This window comes from Pseudophryne corroboree, chromosome 4 (genome assembly GCF_028390025.1).
Source record: "Pseudophryne corroboree isolate aPseCor3 chromosome 4, aPseCor3.hap2, whole genome shotgun sequence".
NCBI classification, from domain to species: Eukaryota; Metazoa; Chordata; class Amphibia; order Anura; family Myobatrachidae; genus Pseudophryne; species Pseudophryne corroboree.
Window position 1 is genome coordinate 562,471,415 of NC_086447.1, and position 5,843 is coordinate 562,477,257.

General features: G+C 43.6%; 1 long non-coding RNA gene across 1 annotated transcript; it reads right to left on the bottom strand.

The window, feature by feature from the left end:
- Positions 1–248: 248 nt before the first annotated feature.
- Positions 249–2,461, bottom strand: LOC134911608 (uncharacterized). The gene is made up of 3 exons (XR_010176708.1): positions 2,392–2,461; positions 2,104–2,316; positions 249–947 (listed from the first exon to the last, which is right to left on the bottom strand). It is a non-coding gene; the product is annotated as an uncharacterized LOC134911608 (long non-coding RNA).
- Positions 2,462–5,843: the final 3,382 nt, after the last annotated feature.

The following is a 5,843-nucleotide window of genomic DNA, read 5'->3' on the forward strand; positions in this document are numbered from 1 at the left end:
CCGGTAAGTATTGTTTATTTTTAACTAACCTTGACTAACCACTTTTATTAAATGTATTGTAGTTGTGAATGTTTTTTTTGTTGCGTGACTGTTTGTTCTTTATACTGGTCTGCACATTTATACTGTAATTTGAATTACTTACAGTGTCACTCATTACCCCATTAAACCATACATTGCGTCTTTTAAAATGATTTGCACGGACACAGGGATTTTTGGGAATACAATTGCTTAAAATTTATTGTGTTCCAAACATTTCATGCAGCCTTCCTTATTTTTTTTTGTGTGTGCTGGGTGCAGAGGTTTGACCAGGGTCGTTGGCCCGTGTTCTGCTTGAGCGTCGAACAGGGGAGGTAACTGGGGTCTGGCTTGGGGTAGTCGTTCCGGAGCTTGAGCTGACTTGTTGGGCTGCCATCACAGTAATACTTTGGCTGAGGTTGTGTATACTCGCATTAAGTTGGATATTTGTTGCAGTGTGGCTGGCAATAATTCGCGACAAACTTTCGTTCACCACTTGGTTATGCTGTATTACTTGGATTAGGGTTTGTTGCTGCCGCTGTTGCTCATCGATTATTCTTGTCAAATTTGCAAGCATTTGAGTGTTGTCCGCCCTGATCTGCTCCATTGAAGTTGCTATTCTGCCAACCTGAACAATCAGTCTGCCCGAGTTCCGACTAATGCGAGGAAGATGATGGGGCAGACTGGCAAGGTGTTGTGTGTGTGTGTGTTCAGGTAGGCAGAGTTTTGTACTTGTTGTGTGGCCCAACTGTTCCAAAAGTCAGGGGACATTTGTTGCTGGGGTGGAGTTGGAATTAATTGGGGGCTAACGGATGCTTGTGGTATATCCTGCTGCGGGGTTGGCTGGGTAGGATCAACGGGCTGCAGGTGTAGTGTGAAGGTAGGCTGTTGGTCAGGTTCCTGCTGGGCGTCCTCGACCATGATGGGTGGTTCTGTATGGGGTTGAGAGCAACCACTATTTAGTATAAATAACAGTTTTTTGCTTGTCCTAAACATGGCTTACTTAATAATACTCATGTTGAAAATGTTACCGATTTTGTGTGTTCAAATTAACTAGGAATCTTTCCAATAGAAACACATATGTGCCTTCACAGGCGTGCGCAGAGACTGACTGGCGGGTTCCGCTCCGAACTTCCCCCCCTCCACAGCATTATAGTGTTCTCTCACCTCCCCTGTCCTGGATATAGACTGCTCACCTGGACGGGCCAGAGGAGCGGACCAGGTGAGCAGTCTTTATCCAGGACAGGGGAGGTGAGAGAACACTATAATGCCGTGGAGGGGGGGGGAAGTCCTGTGCGGTTCCCGCAATTCAGTTTCTGCGCACGCCTGTGTGTGCCTTCTAAATTTCAAAACTGAATGTTTTTTTAAATTTGTTTGTTCACAGACTCTAAGCCATAATGATATGGGAAACACGAAGTTCTTTCGCCATTTTACATTAATGCATTTCAAGATTGTGTATGCCCCTTCCTTTTGAGAAACACACACAATGCATTAAATGTGGTTTGTTACACACTCATTAATTGATTAAGCCAGTCAGTGTTTTTTTAAAATTATTAGTAAACAATATTTTAATTTAGTAATCTTCAAGAACCATGCAAATGTCTTAAGGTGGCCTATGTTTCGAAATGGAGATGTTGGCCATGGCAAACATTTGTATTAAACATTACATTTTTAATTTTTCTTGTGGTTTTCATTTTTAAAGCACAAAATGGTTGCTATGGCCAACATCACATCTGAAAATGGTTTACAAAATTTATTTAAAAAAAAACATGTGCTTGTTGTTTAACATTATGGGCAGGAATAAGAAATTACACAAATATAATTGTATTGACACTACACAAACAGTGGTGCAGCAGAAATAACCAGGAGAAGACCTAAGGATTTGAAAAGACAATCATATGTGCAAGGTGATAAAGGCACAAGACAAACAGAGAAGTTTTATATTTCTAAAGATTAATATTATTCTTTTTATGCATATAACACCTTGCACATATAATTGGATTTCCAAAGCATTATGCCTTATCCAGGTTCATTCATAGACCACACTGTGTAAAACTTATATGTTTTTTTTTTATTTTGTATACTCACCAGACAGCTGAGGTGATTGTGGCTCATCACTTTGTGGACTTGCCAAAATTGCCTGTGGTGGCTGGGGCAACACTGCGGAGATGCGCCGCCGGGGTGGTGATGATGGAGCCGCAGACTCAGGCTCAACGCGACGTGTCTTGCTTGGCCTCCTAGGCACACTCACCGAGCCCTGTGATGGGCGCCTTAATGGAGGGCGGCTTGCAGAAGAAGAACCTATGTGAAAAGAGAAACATTAATATTTGGAACTTCTATGTGTTTGCTGAATATGTGATTACAGTGACTTCTTACCTGCTTCGCCAGCATCTGCATCACTTGGCAGTGTTGGCTGGGGCCTGGCTGTGGTGCGTCTCTGGCGTACTGTTGAAAAATGTGACAAAACCAAATGAACATACTTTGAATACTCATTGTTATCTGAAAATCCTTATTGTGATGTAAACATCTGGAACATAATGATAAGTAAACTATTTTATGTTTAAGCTATTCTGGATTACTTAATTGGGTGTGTATTATTAAAATAAGATTGTATTGCACTAAATAATCCATATTCAAATCCAAAATCAGCACAATATTGTGTTTTAATTTTGTTAAAAAAAATAGCATAAAAAAAAAATGTTTACAAAAAAAAACAGTTATGGACAAGCAGGAACTATGATTATGTATTAGAACTACACATACCAGCATGCACTGCAACAGATGTAGCATTCACTATTTACAAAACTGAGGCAATGCATGATGGGACTTGTAGTTTGGCAACACCTTTAGAGCTACAGGTTGCACAGGCCTGCACGACATCACCAACACAATGTAACAATTTTAAAAATGACAATCACAATTAGCAGGATTAAATGTAATTTAAAATAACCAAAAAAAAAAATTAAAATGTAAAAAATAAACTCACTATCCTGCCTTGGCCGGTCAGAATCCCGCACATGAATGGCACCAACCACTTCGGGTGGAATAAGGGAACGCACAGGCTCCTCCCAATCCCGATAAGAAGCACGGAAGGGGTGTCCACCCCCGGTTTGGCGGGCTGATTTGGCCTCCTTGGCCATCTTGGCCTTGACACGGTGCTTTATGTCATAAAAGCGCTTGCGACATGTGTCCTCAGTCCGCCTCACCACACCCTCACTATTAACTGCCGCAATCACTTTACCCCACAGCACAGACTTCCTACGTGTGGACACCTTGGCAGCATCCTGCCCAAACAATTGCCGATGATGCCTCATCAGCTCCCGCACCAAAGCCATGTTTTCAGCATAGCTGAACTTCACATTGCGCCCAGTCTTGGTAGTGGTGCGTGGCTGCGGAGCCATAACACCATCACTATCACTGGAAAACGCAACAACAGGCACCTCCTCTACCTCACTCACCTCCTCCCTCTCACTAACCCCCTCCACCTCACTCACCTCCTCCCTCTCACTAACCTCCTCCACCTCACTCACCTCCTCCCTCTCACTCACCTCCTCCACAACACTGACCTCTGACTGAGACATAATCCCAACAAACACAGAGAAAAAAAAACAGAAAACACACTCCTCCACTACCACTACACACCACACACCCAACACACACACACACACACACACACACACACACACACACACACACACACACACACACACACACACACACTCACAAACAATGACAATAGACTTTGAACAAAAAAACAAGGACAAAAAAGTATACAAACTTTGAAAAAACTACACAACAAGTATGACAAGACTACTTACACACACAGTACAGCACTCAACAATCGCAATAATCCGCACAAAATCCACCAAAAACTCCACCAAACTCACCAACTCCTAATACACCTTCCTCTCTCCTCTCCACTACCTAAACCCACGAGGTGCGGACGGTTTGGGGCGTTTTTATAGTAATGTGCACAGACACTCCTCCATCACGAATACAACCAATCACGGACGAGTGACAAAAACGAAACTTAGGAAAAAAATGCGGCCGGGAACGGACAAACACTGCCGTAACCGACATGTGACAAAGTCGTAACAAAAAGCTCAGAACACGGCCGACAAACCACAAAATCGGCCGCATTCTACCTTACAAAACCACGAATGACATCGACATCAGAACAAAATACAAATACAAATACGACAGCTTAGTAAATTAGTCGTACTAAATTCAAAAAGTTGCACCTTTACACTTTCGATGTCATTCGTGATGGTAATTTGACCACAAACAGAAAATTACGAATCTTAGTAAATTTACCCCTAGGTGTCTCACTAGTTACAGTATATAAGCCTAGGGTTTGCTGATTAAGGGCATAATTCAGACCTGATCGTTGTTGTGTGTTCCTCTACCCAAAGAGGAATTTCTGATCTGTTAACCCCAGAAGGGGTACTGGAATTATCAACCCTAAGAGAAGTGTCTGATTTGTCAACCCCAGGAGGGGTCTCCAGACTTTCAGCCTCAAGAGAAGTATCCAGGGCCAAGATCCCAGGTGGAGTTCTTAGGGCCACAGATACAGACATGAACTCCTGTTTGCTGCCTTCTGAGAGTGTTACCATGTTGGCATCCAGCATGGTCCAGGTCCAGGATGGACTAACTGAACACTCGGATTCCACTCATTCCGGTTCTAACTGGATTCCGATTCATTCAGTTCCAGCTGATTCAAGCCTCTCCGGACAAAATCCGGGTTTACCTGTTTGTCCAAAGGCTCCTATGGTTCCAGCCAGTTCAAGTATCTCCAGTTTCAATCCGGTTTTATCTGTCCATCAGAAAACTCCTTCAGTTCCAGCTGATTTAACTGTCTCCAGACTCAATCCGGTTACATCCGTAGGTCCAAAGACTCCTTCGGTTTCAGTCGATTCAATTAACTCTTGACCCAATCCTGTTACATCTGTAGGTTCAAAGTTTCCGCTGGTCCCAGCCGGTTCAAGTTTGTCCGGATTCAATCTGGTCTCATCCATAAGTCCGGTACAGTCTTCTCTGGATCTAGCCAGTTCAAGTTCTTCAGGATTCAAACTAGAGCCATCCTATTGTCCAGGTAAAGAACTTTTGCCAGTTTGTCCCAATAAAGGACTTCCATCTTCCAGTCTCAAGAATAGACTTCAGTCTGTCTCTGTGTCAATTCTCTCATCAACAAGACCAGGGACTCCTGCTTCAGTAGCCTCCATTTCTGATGGGAATTCCAGTATTTCCTCTCCAGCTACCAATCTAATTCAAGAGGCTAAGTCTTTGTCTACTGATCAGTCTGCCAAGTGTTCATCTGAAGTTCCTCCATCTGTTTTCTTCGAGGTAGATTTAATCCAATTTTGTGCTTTACCACATCAATACCTTTCTGATATTGGGGGTCATTCCGAGTTGATCGCTTGCTAGCAGTTTTTAGCGGCCGTGCAAATGCATTGTCGCCGCCCACCGGGGAGTGTATTTTTGCTTTGCAGAAGTGCGAACGCCTGTGCAAAAACATTTTGTGCAAAACAAGACCAGCCCTGGACTTACTCTTCATGTGCGTTGATTCTAACGTTGGAGGGTTGGCTTTTGACGTCACACACCCGCCCAGCGTTCGCCCAGCCACGCCTGCCTTTTCCCTGGCACGCCTGCATTTTCCCAAACGCTCCCAGAAAATGGTCTGTTGACACCCAGAAATGCCCCCTTCCTGTCAATCTTCCTGCGTTGTGCCGTGAGACTGAAAGCTTTGCTAGAACCTGTGCAAAACCACAAAGGACTTTGTACACGTACGTCGTGCATGCGCATTGCGGTGCATACGCATGCGCAGAAAA